At 44.6% G+C, this 16,692-nt stretch overlaps 1 long non-coding RNA gene across 1 annotated transcript; it reads right to left on the reverse strand.

Moving 5' to 3' along the window:
• Positions 1 to 1,226: 1,226 nt before the first annotated feature.
• LOC140691185 (uncharacterized) lies at positions 1,227 to 13,382 on the reverse strand. The gene is made up of 3 exons (XR_012066727.1): positions 12,994 to 13,382; positions 9,078 to 9,200; positions 1,227 to 1,503 (listed from the first exon to the last, which is right to left on the reverse strand). It is a non-coding gene; the product is annotated as an uncharacterized lncRNA (long non-coding RNA).
• Between the last annotated feature and the right edge of the window lie 3,310 nt (positions 13,383 to 16,692).

The raw sequence follows: 16,692 nt of genomic DNA on the forward strand, positions 1-16,692 counted from the left end.
TCTGAGAATGAGGACCCAAGGGTGGCAGCCCGACTTGGCAACGCAGTGCCCAAGCCCCAGCCTCATGGCTGTCAGGAGGTGCTTGTGGCAAAGACAGTGGCTTTCTGATCCCAGATTGCAGCTCTGATGTTGTGCCCTCAAGCTCAGTGACTTCAACCCTTGACTCCATCCTGCAGCCATTCCAATTATTGGGAAGCACCTGATTTCCCACATTAAGTCCCTTCCTACTTAAGATACCCAGAGTGGTTTCTGTTTCACGCACTGAACCTGGACAGCAACAGTGGATAAAGAACAACACTGGAGTTTGATTTTTTTTTTCGGCTTTGCCCTATTAGACCCATCAAATCCGGTATCTAGACAGAGCCAAGCCTTTTGCATCTGGAACTCACTCTGTTACCAAAATAGCTGTGGAGGGAGAAGGCAGGTGGTGGAGGGAGAGGGCAGGTGGTGCACCGGCTTAGCTTCTCATTAAAAGCGGCTCTGAGGAAAGATACCATCCTACTAATCCAAGTCCAATGACCCTGAAAACTATTTGCTCTGCCCTCATCACCTGTGCCACATGTACTGCCCCCAAATTACTCATCTTCAGCTTTCCTTGATAAAAAATTAATAAGCAGAAACCTCAATTAAATAGAGTCGGGAGACCAGCAGGGGGAGCTCTCTTGCCCTGTGACTACAGCAGAGCCCAACAGGAAGACAGACCCCTTCTTCTCAGCAAAGGCTCAGCCAATGAAAAGCCACGGACCCCTTGCCGACTCCAGCCCTGCCCACTTCCCTTCCCCTCCATAAAAGAGCTCTCCTTCCCTCCCCATGTGGGGATGTGCACATGGCCCGCCATGGCTGCAGACCCCCAACTGCAATTCTGTACTGATCTTGAAGAAACCCATCTTCACTGAAGAAATACCTGGGGGTCTACCTGCTTCAGGTCAACAACACCTTTTTGGCCACATCTCTGATGCTCTCACAGTCATCTCCCAACTCTCCCTTCTGAGCACCCTACCCTGGACTTGACCCGGGCTGGCCCCTAGAACTCTCCCTCTTGGGCACACACAAAGCCTGTCCACAGACTGCTGTCACACCCAACCCTGGGCATCCTGGTCTCCATCCTGCCAGCCTGCGTGCTGGGGCAGCAACACGCCCTATGAATGTTTTTGACTTGGGAAGGGAAATCATCAGAGATTTGTAATGAATAACAAAGCCGTGATGTTTTTGGCAGGACTCTGGCCTTCTCTCAGAAGGATACTTTTCTGCCTTGCAGGGCAGTTTAATCATAGCCTTAATGATGTCCCCTACTGATCAACGTGGTGCTGCCCTGGTCTCAAGAGCCAGGCGCGGCGCAGACACGCGGGCACCCTCGGGCATCCGCACGCTTGTGCTGCCAGGCTCGGCTCTTGGAAAGCTGCTCATTTCCTCCGAGGTAATTTGACTGTGATTAAGTGAAGCTGCCACCAGGTGGACACTGGAGCCTTAGTTAAGCCATTTTCATCTCAGTTGCCAGACTCCCTGTAGGCATAATAAAATGAAGAGAGAACGTAGTTTGATTTCCACTTAATTGTGCTTAAGAAAGTAAACAGAAAAGAAAAAATAGTAGTTTAGCATACTACTCAACCAGAATTAAAATAGAGTCATATAAAAATACCTCATTCATGTGTTGAATCAATGTTCATTGAGCTACAATATGAAAAATATTGCTCTAAAATCAGGGATAGGGCAGAGAACATAGCCAACCAAGCCCCTGACTTCACGCAGCTCATGTCAGGGAGGGTAAAACAAGCAACAAACAAACGAAAGTACGTATTTCTCCTGTATAACATTACATGTTGTGATACCTGATAGCATAGTATATAGTGATGTATTACGACAAAATGATACCATATGCATAGTATATCCCCATTCACACCAGCCTATACAGATAAAACCACCACGGTGAGAACCTAGATTTTACTGACTTCCCCTGCCCCACCAATCTATCCATGAGAGAACTTATTACTCTATAGAATTTCCCTTGTCCCCAGCCGTGAAGTGTTTCTGGAATTTTTGGTGCGTATCTCAGATAAGCTAATACGTTAGTCAGCTGCCATGTGGTTCACACCGGCCACGATGGAAGTTTATTCTGAGTACCCGTCACCCACCAGGTACCACTGATCCTGCCATACACAACTGCTTTCATCTGCTCTTATTTATTGGTCAAATAAACATTTATTAAACACCTACTTCAATCCAGGACATAAGACAGCTATGTCTCTGTCCTCGTAAAGTGTATAGTGCAGATAGACAAGGAGAAAAATTATAACTGTGAACGAGTGTGGCTTCAAGTACAGAATATCATAGAATCATCTAAAAGGGGCAGTTAAAAAAGGACAGATGCTCCTAGAACAGGCTTCTGAACAAAGTCACGTGTAGATCAGACTAAGAGGATCAACCGGCGTTAACTAGGTGAACAGCACGTGGAGGAATGTTCTCTGCAGAGGGAGCAGCATACTCTGTGATTCTGAGACATGACACATCCCAGCAGGGGAGCCTTTTGCCCTGGACTTTTACTTACATCCCAGAACACTCAAAACATGGACACTGAGCCAAAAAGAAGTAACAGGAACCGGATATAACCTCCCATCTAAAACAACTAAAACTCAAGGCAGGTATATGAAATAATGATCCTGAAGACACTAGATATCAGGCATTAAGGGACAGTGATTGCTGATTGATGAGAAATAAACAAACAGTCTTATTATTATCACCCCAATCTACTGCCTGGAGAGGCTCTCAGGAGAAGGAACCCCAGCAGAGATGGGCACCCTCCTTGAACTAAGGAGACAGAGTTAGGTAAGAGATGGGAGGCACAGGAAAAATATTTAAAGAAATAAGGATTACACATTATCCAAATTTTATGAAAACTATAACCCCACTCCTCCAGGAATCTCAACAAATCTCCAGCACAAGAAATGTGAATAAAACTACACCATGACAAATTTCTCAAGACCGAGGATAAACGGAAAATCAAGCCGTTACATACAAAAGAACATATGTCATAAGGATGACAGCAGATTATTCATCAGAAACAACACAAGTCAGAAGCACTTGAAAGTACTGAAAGGAAAAAAAAGCTGTGAGCCTACATTTCTTTACCCGGTGACAACATCTTTCACAATGGATGTGAAATAAGAACTATTTTAGGCATAAAAATTCTGAAAGAATTAATTACCAGAAGATCTGCTCTATAAGAAAAATAAAGAAATTGTTTCAATCAAAAAAGTTAAAAAAAAATCCAAGTGATAGTCCCAAGGCACACAAAGAGCACCAAAAATGGAAACTATATAGGTAGATGTTAAGATAATTTTCCTACTATTTAAATGCCTTTGGAAGATAATATTCTGTTTAAAGCAAAAATAATAGCAATGGATTACGGGTTTTATAACATATATAGAAGTACAAAGTATGTCAAAATTAGCACAAAGGCTGAAAGGAGAGAAACAGAAAGATACTGTTGTAAGATTCTTAAACTATACATATAATACGTTATTGTTAGAAAGTAGACCATGACAAGCGAGAGATTCATAATATAATGCAACTAAAATAACACAACAAAGATATATGGCTAATAAGTACAAAGATGTAAAATGGAATTACAATAAATAGTCAACCCAAAGGAAGGCAGAAAAAAAGGGAACAAACAATAGATAGGACAAACAGAAATCAAATAGTAGGAAGCAGATTTAAATCTAGCCACATCAATAATTACATTAAATGTAAGTTGTCTAAACACCTAAATTAAAAGGTAAGGTTCCTCAGATTGAATAAAAATAAAGACAAGAAACAGACTATTATACTGTCTACAAAAAAAAAACCCTCTTTTAAAAAGAAAAAAAAGATGAAAACTAAAAGGATAGGAAAAGATATAACATTAATCAAATGAAAGCTGGAGTGTCAACAGTAACCCAGGACAAAGTTAATTTCAGAGGAAACAATATTACCAGAAATAGAGAGCTCATTGCATAATGATAAATGGGTGCATTTATCAAGAGGATATAAAAATCCTAAGAGTTTATGCACCTAAAATTTTTTCAAAACATATAATGAAAAAAGCATAGAGAACAGAAAGATGAATCGATAAATCCACACTTATACTCGGAGGTACCAGTGTTGCTCTCTCAATAAGTGATAGAACAACTAGACCAAAACCAAGTGCAGGTGGAGAAGACATGAACAGCTCTGCCAACCAATCTGATCTAATCGACCTTTACAGAACACCTCACCCAGCAACAGCCGAATACACATTCTTTCCAAGTGCATGCAGAGCTCGTACCAAGGCAGACTGCAATCTGGGCCATAATACAATAGATTTAAAAGTATTCATATCACACAAAACATGTTCTCTGACCACAATGAAATTAAGTTAGAAACAAACTGCAGAAGGATATAAGGAAAAATCCCCAAATATTTGGAAGCTAGTAACACAGTGCCAAGTAGCACATTGATCAAGGAAGGAATCAACAGCAAAATCAGAAAGTATTTTGAACTGAAAATCATAGGTAGTGTGTATATATATATGGTATATTGCAACACACACATTAGTAAGAGGGCAATCTACAGCCCTAAATATCCATCTCAGAAAAGAAAAAGTCTCAAATCAGTGACTTCAGCTTCTACCTTAAGAAAAAGGAGAACAAATAATCCTCAAGGAAACAGAAGAAAGAAAATGATAAAGATCAGAATGAAAATCAGTGAAATAGAAAACAGAAAAGCAATAGAGAAAAACAATGAAATCAAAAGCTTATTCATTGAAAAGACCAGTCAGATTCCACGCATATCAACGTGATTATAAGGCAATATTACAAATAACTTTATGTAAATATATTCAACAACCTAGATGAACTGGAAAAATTCCTTCAAAGACAAAAACTATCAAAGCTCACTGAAGAAAAAAATAGAGAGCCAGAGTGGCCTTACATCTATTAAGGGATTGAATGTATTGTTATAAGTCTTTCTACAAACCTTCCTCCTAGAGACCCAGATGACTTTGCTGAAGAACTCTATCAAACATTTAAGGAATAAATAAACATTAACTCCTAGTTACATATCTGAAAGATATGAAAGCACATGCTCATACAAAGATTTGCACGTGAATGTTTATACTAGCTTTGTTTGTAACAGCCAAAATCAACAAACAACCCACATGGCCGGAAGCAGGTAAGTAGGTAAGCCAACTGTAGTGTATCCATGCAACTGAATGAAAAGGAAAGCATTTCTGATACATGATACATGCAACAACATGAATGAATCTCAGAATAGTTATGTTAAGTTTGTAAAAGTCCAGAAGAAATTGCATTATTCTATTTCTAGAAATTTCTAGGATATACAAACTCACCTGTGTTTATAGGAAGCAGATTAGTGGTTGCCTGAGGATAAGGAGGTCTGGGAGGTTTTTGAGAATGGGATTACAAGGGGGCATAAGGAAAGTTTTGGGGTGATGGATCTGTTCCTCATCTTTACCGAGGTGATGATTTCACCTTTATAGACACACATATGTGCATTACATCTAAGACATGTAAAATGTTCTCAAAGTGAAATGTACACCTTATTTTGTCCATTATATCTCAATGACATTGTTAAAAAATCAATGCTGCAACATGGTCTGAGGCTATGAGGTAAGAGCCGCTACTGCTAGCCTGGAGTGGACTTGGCCAGCGTGACAGCAATGCCATGCCCAGTGCTTCAGAGCCACAAGGACCTGGGAGCGGGACAGCCCTTTCTGTGTCTTACTTCTGCACTTTCACTTCCCTTCTAAGGACCTGAGCAGGAACCCAGGGTGCAGAGGCGTGCTCTGTGCGCCTACAAATCCATGGGGCAGGCACTGCATTGAACTCAGAGTCACTCTCCTTTCAGACCCCGAGGCTCTCTTTCGAGAGCAGGTCAAGCTTGTGGGCCAGGCTCCCTTCCTCTTGGGACTCTCCATCCTTTCACAGTACAAGCTACATCTTGTAGATTTTTTTTAAATTAGGATTTATTTATTTTTCTTTAGAAGTGGCAATACTAGGGACTGAACCCACGACCTTGTCCATGCTCTATCACTGAGCTACACCCTCCCCACTACAACTTGTAGATTCTTTACTATATTGCCAAACATTGAATGACGTTTCTGAACTCTGCAGAAGACTCCTTACCTATTTCAAGGGAAATGCAATTAAAGCAAAACTTTTTAAAAAATAGAAATAATTACCCACTTAATTTATCAATCATTGCTTAATCTACTCCTGGTTTTCCCTGCAGGCTTGAGTTGAATAATTTCTTCAGTTGAGCTAAATCTGTATACCTCAGTTAAAAGCCCCTCCCTCCATGGACAGATGCACAATTCTGAATTTTCAGCATTTTCATCAGTTTTCTCTCTGCAGTCTTTCTTCTCTGGAGCCTTTAATTCTTGCACCTTTCCTAAGCATGCTGAGACCCAGGTGATGGAAGGCTGGGATGGAATTCTGAAAGACAGTGAGGATGGCCAGTTGCATGTGAAGGGAGAGGGCAGGACAGGCCATCAGTGAGTATTGCCTTCAGATACTTCTCTCATCTCCCAGCATCCTGATAAAATGAATAAAGATCTACCCACTCCCATGGGAAATCTCATCTTGCCTCAAGAATTCTAAGATATCCGTACCAAGTAGACAGCAGGGATCCACTGCTCTAATTAGCCGCTTGCTAAGTTTCCATTTCCAACTAAGCAGGGAAAAGAACATAAACTTTTAACCATGGGCTATAATTCTTTCTTATAATCTAAGGTCTGCCATGAGTCTCTTTATTACAAAATTCTGACTGCATTCAGATATCAATAATATCAATCACATACCAACAAATCACTTTACCCTCATCTACAGTTCAATGTGCTACTCATTACAGAAGACATCTTGGGTCCACCCAAAAATTCTGTTCCAATCTGTCTTAACCTTTCATACTTTTTCATAATTTTTTCACCCACAGATCTTTTGGGCTTTAATCTCTAATACAAATTTATGTAACTATCTGACATGTATAAAATACTTCCTCTGTTAATCCTATCAACCCCAGGAATCTGATTTCCCTGCTTCCCTTGGGTGTTTCCATCTTCCCTGAGCAAACACAGTCTCACAACCCTCTCCTAACTCCTCCTTTCTTCACTTTGCCCTCATAGCACTGCCAGCAGCTAGACCAATCCACCTGAACTGAACTGAATCGACTCAGTTCACCATCACAACCGAACTTCACAAGGATAAAAGATAAGCAAACCATAATGTGATACCACGACAGTTCCTTCTCATGCACGTTTCTTCGGACAGAGGGAAAGCCAGCTTCTTGTTCTGACCAACAATCCAGCCCCCAGCCCCTGCAGTTTCTATTGGACACGGGGTATTTCTGTATATTGCTTAAGTTTACCTTTTAAGCAATAGAAGTGCATCTCCCTGACAGCTTCTTTTGAAAAGTTATATCCCTGTTCTGATTCAAGCTTATATGAATTTTAAAACAGAGTTAAGATGAACATGAATACATTTTGAAAGAAACACAAACCTCAGGAAGTGAGGGAACCTCAGAACCTTCATATACGAAACCTCCACATCAGCCCGATGGTGAAGCAGGACGTGACACTGCCAGCTGACCGTGTCTGGGTGTCCTGCACTGTGGACTAAGCACTCAGCCTTTCCTAGTACCATAAGGACTCTGGTCCCAAGATTTTGGCCTTAGAATCTTGACATTCAAGAAAATTCCTTGACAATATGAATACTGAAAAGCTAATAGAATTTTCCTATTAGAAACTGTTGCTTTTCTATACACCAGCAATGAACTATCAGAAAGAGAAATTAAAGAAACAATCCCATGTAAAATCATACCAAAAATAATAAAATACCTAGGAATAAATCTAATTAAGGAGGTAAAAGAACTATACTCAGAGAACTTTAAGACACTGACAAAAACTGAAGATGACACAAACAGATGGAAAGATATATGTGTTCATAGATCGGAAGGATTAATGTTGTTAAAACGGCCATCCTATTCAAGGCACTCTACAGATTCAGTGCAATCCCTATCAAAATACCAATAGCATTTTTAATGGAACTAAAACAAATCATTTTAAAATTTGTATGGAAATACAAAAGACCCCAAATAGCCAAAACAATCTTGAGGAAGAGAAACGGAGCTGGAGGAATCATGCTCCCTGGCCTCAGACTATACTACAGAGCTACTGTAATCAAAACAGTGTGGTATTTACATAAAAACAGACACACAGATCAGTGGAGCAGGATAGGAAGTCCAGAAATAAACCCACGCCCTTATGGTCAACTAATCTATTGCAAAGGAGGCAAAAACATTACAATGGAGAAAAGACAATCTCTTCAATAAGTGGTGATGGGAAAACCGGACAGCTGCATGTAAAAGAATGAAATTAGAACATTTTCTCACACCATATACTCAAAAATTAACTCAAAATGGGTTAAGACCTACAGACCAGAAACCATAAAACTAACAGAAGAAAACATAGGAGGAAGACTCTAACATAAATTATAGCAGTATTTTTTTTGGATCTCTCACCTAAGGAAAAGGAAACAAAAGCAAAAATAAATAAATGAAGCCTAGTTAAACTTAAAAGCTTTCGCTCAGCAAAGGAGACCATCAAAAAAATGGCAGTCCCATTCACAGAAGAGGAAACTGATGCACAGAGAAGTTAAGGAGCTTCCCCATGGTCATATAGATAGGAAATCGTAAAGCTTGGATTGAAACCCAAACAATCTTGCTACAAAGCCAACATGCTTTCACATTTAAACTCTATACTGAACAATGTGATGACCAAATTGTTCACAGTACAGACAAGAATCAAAAAGAGAAAAGGAAGGAAAGAAGGAGAGAAAGGAGAGGGGGAGGAAAGAAGTCTGAGTTGAGGTTGAAAGTCTTCATGGATTAGAATCCGTAAGGCAAGGAGCAGAAATCAGAACTGAGATGTGGGGACCAGGACCATCCAGGGACAGAGGAGCAATGTACAAGGACACAGAGGCAAGAATAGACAAGACATGTCCCCAGGAACATCAAATGAGTGACACACTCTCTCAGGACAAACTGACCTTGTGGTTCAGGCTGAAGCCTGCGTGCTTCATCTCATCTGGTCCTCTCTCGTCCCTCCACTGTGCCCGGAAACGTACACACCCAAGTTCCCATGGAAGCTGCTCAACCGTGCTCACAGTTCACTGGGAATCAAAGGAATGCAAATTACCCATAAAGACTGCCGTGGACGTCAAGGCCAGCAGAGTCCAACAGAGAATGGATGCAAACTCACCACTTTTTCCTTCCACTTTAGCAGAAAAGCTGGATTATATCTCCCATATTATTGGCAAACTGACAGAGCTTAAATCTCTTTTCTCTCTTCTGAGCATCCTGGGGCCTAGATCTTTATAGACTTTCAGCCTGAAAATGATAGCCAACAGCCCCAGCTGTCACGTCATCACTGAGCCCAGAGTAAATACAACAAATGTGTAAGAGAGGGGTTGATCTGGATACAAGGGTATAGAAAACTTAGGCCAGATGAAGCTCTAATAAAATGAAATATTAAAATGCTTGGTATAATGACTGGCCCGTAGTAAGGGCTCAAAAATGACACCATTAGCAACAGCAGCTGGATAACTTGGGAAATTCCACTCATGAAATCATCACCATACTATCAACATTTTATTCTCTAGCCCACAGAACACTGAAGTTCTTTTAGAAAAATAACATTCAGTCCACTCTTGGGAAAAGGCATAACTGCTTCCTCTCCTTGGACACTCAATTCGTGTCCTTTGAGAGCCTTTCTGATGCACGTGCCTAGGATGGTACCCAGGATGGCAGGTTCTCTGGCCCCTACAGTTATGTGGTGGTGCTCTGGCCCCCACCTCAGGACTACCCAGCACAGATGAATGGTTGCAAAATATCTTATTTGGTCACCAGCTTAAAGAGTCCTTTCTTTAACTCCAGGATTCAGTTCCTGATTCTCTTGTAATAAGAGGTGGTTTGGGGAAAGCACAAACTTTCAAGTCAGGGGGACGAAGATGAAAGAGTCACACTGAGGAGCATCGGGATGGGCAGGGCAGGAGAGGATTCAGTCCGGGCACAGGCACGGCTGTTGCTTTAGTTCCATCTGCAATGTTACCAGAGATTACACGTACCATTAAGATGCTAGAGCTTCTGTAAGAAACGAGCACTGGTTCTACTGAGAAACTGAGGCAGGCTCGTCTAAGAAAGAGCTTTCCTGCAGTGAGCCAGACACACCCACGCTCCTCTGACAAGGTGCCTTTGGGTCCCTAAGACTCAAGCCCTGTGGAAGAGGGGTCCCAGAAGTCCTGGGCTATGTCGTGCCTGAACAGTCAGAGCCAAATTCCAGCCCCAGTTCAGATTCTGGCTCCCAGTGTCTGGTCCTCTTCCCACATCTCAAACCTGAAAGTGGCCAGAAACACCTACGAGGGTCACACGTAGGCTGCTCTGATGGCCACACTCCGCACTGGGGCCTCCTGCCAGGGAGCGGGAGGAAGAAGGGCCCCTGCTGCCGAGGCGACATGGAAAAGAAATCTGTGCTTTCCGTGCAGTCAGGGCTCTTATAAATTAATGATCAGCATTCAGTCAACAGAGTGAGCTGGGTGGCTGTCCTCCAGCGTGGAACCAGGTAAGTTATAGCCCACAAGGTCTGTGAGACGCGCAGGCCTCCGGCAAGTTTGAGGGCAACAGCTGGGGAGGTGCCATGGTCAAGGACTTTACGACTGGAAGGGACGGCGTGGAGAGGGCGAGCAGCTGTGCTCCACGTGCTCTGATGACACCACCCGGGGGTGAGGCTGAGCTGCAGCAGGAGTGCCTGGGAGAGCCCCTCCTAGCACCCCCGGGAAGCCTGCAGGGCCGGGTGCTTCCCCCTGTCCACGGCTCCACTGAGCACTCACTCACGGCCTCTCCGCCTGCAGTGGTTCCTGCTGGCAGCGAGGTGAGAAGCGTCCAACGCGGAGGAAACGTCAAGGAGAAATCTATCATTTTCATACAAACAGTTTCCAGGACTCTGGCAAAACTGCCCTCCAGATCCCACGCGTCTGTCTCGGGCACTGAACATTTCTCTTTGGAGATGCCCGGCCCCTGGCAGGCAGGTTCAGACGGGCAGGTGCTCCAGCTCAACCCATCAGGATGCCGAGTTCTCATGCTGTCTCCGCCACCCGCGAGTTCTATTCCGCCTGAGAACTCCACGTTCAGGCAGCAATAACCAGCTGTCAGATTGGGTTTTCTACTGGCTATAAATTAATCTCTTTTAATTGGTTTTATTTCCAGTCAAATGTGGAGAATGGGGCAAGGGATGGCTCCCAACAGGATTTCAGAAAAGCATTTTATTTTACTCTATCACAGCATCTTAGAAGAGTTACACTAAAATAGAACACGCACGCCCCCTCTCCCCAGAACCCGCCTGCATCCCAGAGTAATAAACTTTCCATTTCAGTGGGGGAATGAAGCTATTTGTCAGTTCCAATGTCAAGAATGAATGCAATTCAAATTCTCCAGCCATTTATTTCAACAATTTTCTACTCTACAGCTGAAATAACTTAACATAAGAAATAGCTGTTCACTCAATGTAAAACTTGCAAACCTGGCTCCACAAGGCATATTTCTAAAAAATTAATGAATCTGGAAGGGCTGCTGGGTAGCACGCTCCATCCGTCTTGGTGCAGTGGTAACGGCCAAGACCCCTGGAGCACTTCCACCCGCTGTCCCAGGCTGGAGGGAAGCACCCCACTGGGCCTCTCCCGTCACTTCCCTCGTCATCACCATCATGGCGACGGCTGCCGTTTCCTCATAAACATTCACGATTCATCATCTTTCCTCTTTAAACCTGATGCATTGACGACACCCAGACGGCCCTGAATGTGAAACCTTCGATGACTGAGACATCGAGAAAAATCAGAAATAATGATAAAATGTTTCATTTCACCCCTGACAAGTCCCTGCTGCCGACAGCTACGGAGGACAAACCTGAGCGGCAGCAGGGAAGTGGCTGGTGTGGCCGGCGGGGCCGGGGGGGCTCCCGGGCAACCTGCTGATAGAACGTACGAGGCATCTGTCCTGAGCACCTGTTTCTGAGATTTGGAAGGATTCTCACTTCACGAAGGCCTCCCTCCCATCCTCCCCTCCCACCCACCACCCTAACAGTGAGAGTTTAAAATGTAAAGACTGCCAAGAGCCTGAAAAATGTTGTCTACTGAAAAACCAAAGTTTTGGCTCCTTAAAAATCACAGCAAATATTTGTATACTCCACAGCACATACTTTTTACCAGCCTGTAAAGCATTTTACATAGATAAACTCACTCAGCCCCTCTACAGTCCTGGGAGGTAAATGCTATCACTACTCCCATCTGCGAAAACTGAGGTTTGGTGACCTGGCCCAAGGCCCGCAGTTCTCAGGTCATGGCAGTGGCGCCGGAGCTCAGGCACCTCCCCTCGAGCCTGTGCTCCTGCCCAGCGCGCCAAGTGTCCGCTCTTAGGGCTGCACGTTGCTGAAATTTCCCGAGGCCGTTTTCTGAGAACTGGGGGTTACTGGCAATGGTTTCAGTGAGGCTCTGCCTAAAGGTAGAAGACGATAAACTCCCAATTACTCTTCCAGCTTCACCACACCTGTACACGTTGAAAGCTGTTTTCCAAATACAGTTAACCCTTGAACGATGTGGGAGTGAGGGGCACCAGCCCTGCGCACAGTGGAAAGTCTGTGTATAGTGCTGTCACCCTTCCATATACACCCGTCCGTGCCCAGGGTTCCTCTGCATCCGCGGATCCAACCAATCATCGGGTACTCTACCAGACGGTGTGGTATTTACTATATGGTAAACACTACAGATGGTTATATATATATATATATACACACACACACACACATTTATATATATATATAGTATTATATATAGCAATATTTACTGTAATAGTGCAGTATTTACTGCTGGAAAAAAATCTGTGTATAAATGGACCCACGAAATTCAAACCCACGTTGTTCAGGGGTGAGCTGCACTACCGATGAACAGAAGACCAGTTCTTCTTCTTCTAGTACGCTTGCGTTCTTTCATTCCCCTTGGGTACCATCAGGCGAAGCATGGAGAGACCGGGGGAGAGTTAAAGGCGAACGCAGAAGAAAGGGACCAGAAAGGGAGGCACCTGCACGTGAGGAAGCCGGTGAGGAGGGAGTCTCTGCAGGACGGAGTTCACGTGCGGAAGCAGTTAGTTGGAACGCTGAACAGGAACTAGGTACGCAGGGCTTCGGACCTAAGAGAAAAGACTTAGGCCAGGTCTGTCCGCGGGGCCGGCGGGGCAGGCAGCAGGAATGGCCGGGAACCGCACCGGAGCCACGCCCATCCTTCTCCCGACGCCCTGGACCTGCCCCCCCCCCGGCCCTCCCACTTTGCTCGCAGAGACCCCGTCGTTGCCGCTGCTTCCCCGAGAAGCCGGAAGACGCGCGCCGGGTCTCGAGGCCTCCGCCGCAAGCCCGGGCTGCGCGCTGAGGAAGCTCCCCGGGGCCCCCTGCCCGGGCTCCGCCAGCGCCGGCGAGCAGGCCCGACGCACAGCCGCGGGCCGCAGCCGCTCGCCCGTCTGCCCGCAGAGACGCCGGCCCTTCACCGGAGTCACCTCTGCGCGGCCACTCTCACCTCCCAGGGAGCTCCAAGTGTAACTACTGCGCACAACCACGGCTCTCTCTCTCTCCAACTTTAGGCTCCGAAGAAGTCTTTTTCCACCGAGTGATTAGCGTGCAATTTGTCTATCTGCTGCGTCGAGCCCACCTCCTACTTCTGTACAGTTAATCCCTTTCCAGTGGTTATTAGATGCCGTGAAAGTCCAGAGCATGTGGGAGAGAGAAGAAAGGGGCCTCACTGTCGCTCCGACTCACCCCGGTTTCTGGCCATTGACAGGAGCCAGGTGACAGGAGACAGAGAGGGGTCAGGCGCAAAGACGGGGGGAGTACAAGGCCCTGACAGCCTTTCTGTCTCACCCCCACTAAAGGGACGGGAAGCGATGGGTGTGCCCCTGCCTGCCAAAGCCAAAGGTAACAAAGCCTCAATCAACCAGGATGTTAACTGAAACCCTTAATGAACCAGACATTTTTTCTTTTCTCCACTTTGAGCATGAAAAGGAAATAATGAGATTTCAGGTTGGTATCAAAGATACAAAAATAATCTACATCTAGAGCTTGAGAAGATAAGCCACAGACTAGGAGAAACTATTTCGAAAGATACATCTGACAAAGGACTTCAAAACATAAAGAACTCCTAGGATTCAACAATAAGGAAATGGACAACCAACTACAAGACGAGCGAACGACCTGAACAGACACCCCAGCAAAGAAGATACACGAAAGGAAAGCAAGGACATGAAAAGATGCTTACCATCCTCCGTCACTGGGGAACTGCAAACTACAGTATAGACATACCATTCCGTGCCTGGTAGCGCGGCCAAACTCCAGAACACTGACACCACCAAATGCTGACAAAGATGTGGAGCAACAGAAACTCTCATTCACGCCTTCTGGGAATGCAAAATGGTACACACACCCTGGAAGACAGTTTGGCACTTTCTTACAAAAATAAACATACTCTTAGCATACCACCCAGCAATCACACTCCCTGGTATTTACCCCAAGGAGCTGAAAACTTCTGTTCACCCACAAACCTGCACACAGATGTTTATCGCAGCTTTACTCCTAATTGGCAAAACTTGGAAGCAACCAAGATGTCCTTCAACAGGTGATGGAGGAATAAACTCGGTGCATCCAGACAGTAGAACATTACTCAGCATTACAAAGAAAGAAGCTGTAGAGTCATGAAAAGACACCGAGGAAACTTAACTGTATATTGCCCAGTGAAAGGAGCTAATCTGGAAAGTCTATATATTGTATGTTTCCAACTATGCGACATTCTGGAAAAGACGGAAGTATGAAGACGATAAAAAGATCAGCGGTGGCCAGCGGGGCTGAATGGCTGCAGCACAGAGGATGTTCAGGGCAGAGAAACTATTCTATGTGATACTACAGGTGTGGATACTTGTCATGCATTTGTCAAAACTCGTAGAAAGAACACCACCAAGAGTGAACCCGAATGTAAGCCATGGGCTTCTGGGTGATAGTAACGTGTCAGTGTAGGTCCATCGACTATAACAAATGTACCACCGAGGCGCGGGATGTCGGGATGTCGGCAGTGGGGAGGGCAGTGCAAGTGTCGGGGCAGAGAACATATGGGAACGCTGCGCCTTCTGCTCAGCTGTTCTGTGAGCCTCAAACTGCTCTAAAATATTAGGTCTGTTTTCTGCAGTGTGAACGGCCAGACCCTCTCTCCAGACTGATGCTTCTGAAGTCTGACTCCTGGCTAATTAAATTATGACTGGCTGAAGCAGCAAAGGTCACAACACATTGTAAAAGATTTTTCAAAAATCATTTCCCTGCTCCTCCACCAAACAGTTATTGAGGCACTCGACTGAGCTCTGAGGGTCCAAAAATAACACAACCCCGAGCCTGGCCTTCAGGAGTTCACAGGATAGTGGGAGACACAGACCTGCCAACAGACAATTGTACTGAGAAGTAGCAGGGTCTGAATGCAATAAATGTAAACTGCTGTGGGAGCCCAGAGGAGAGGGGAAAATTGGTTCGGAGGAAACTTCTGTGTAATACTCAGTGAACAAGAGCTGAGCAAACCATCATTCACTGGTGCCATCATGGGTGCATTTAGCAACAGCTGTGCTGGGCATTGTGCAGGACAACAGGGGAACAGCACTGGGTCTGATGACAGGTGAAAAGCCCCCATTTTAATTACTGAAAAATACGATTTTTAAGCTGAACCAGAAAGCCTTTCCAAGAAGTCCCGTTAATACAAAAAAATTTCGCGTGTTCAAACACAGGTGATCCGCATGAAGAGGGACACTGGAGGTGGTCTGTTCTGTTACGGTGGTTCTAGACCTGGTCACACGTGAGCACTGCATGGCAACCTTTGAGTAAACACCACACCCAAGTCTCAACCCAGACCAATTAAATCAGAACATCTGGCAGCTAGAAGTAGGGGCTGGTGTTTTTAAAATCTCCCTAAGTGATTCTGGTGCATAGTGAGGACTGAAAATGCCCACTAACCTAATTCTGCCTTTCTTCTGATGACGAACCCACGTGCAAAGGTGGAGGCAAGATTACAGAGCTAGCCAAGCCACCACACAGCTGAAGAACTAACTATAACATGACCGATGCCTTGCATCTATCTGAGTCACTCCTCCTGGTCCTGGTCTCCCGACAGTAACCCCTACGCTGAATTTCATGATTGCCTTTTCTGTTAGTTTATCTCATACACAGGCACTATTTACCTAAAGAACACACTGCTTGGTGTAGCTCGGATGTGTGCTCCATAACGAAGGTATTTACCACATGTAGTCTTAGAAGCTCGCTAACCAAAATGTGACCGGTGGACCAGTAGCAATGGCACCACCCAAAAGCTTGTTAAAAACGCAGAATCTGGGGCACTAGCCCAGAGCCACTAAATGAGAAGCTTCATTTTAACAAGATGCCTGCATAACAGAGTTTGAGAAGCGCTGTTCTAAAGATGTTTTTGTCACCGGGATTAATCCAAGCTGTTACATGTAGGTGTAGTTCTGGGAATGAGTACTTAGGATGTTTCCAGGGTTTTTTTATTATGAAAAACACTGCAGTGAACAATCTTACAT

This window comes from Vicugna pacos, chromosome 33 (assembly GCF_048564905.1).
Source record: "Vicugna pacos chromosome 33, VicPac4, whole genome shotgun sequence".
In the NCBI taxonomy this organism is placed as follows: Eukaryota; Metazoa; Chordata; class Mammalia; order Artiodactyla; family Camelidae; genus Vicugna; species Vicugna pacos.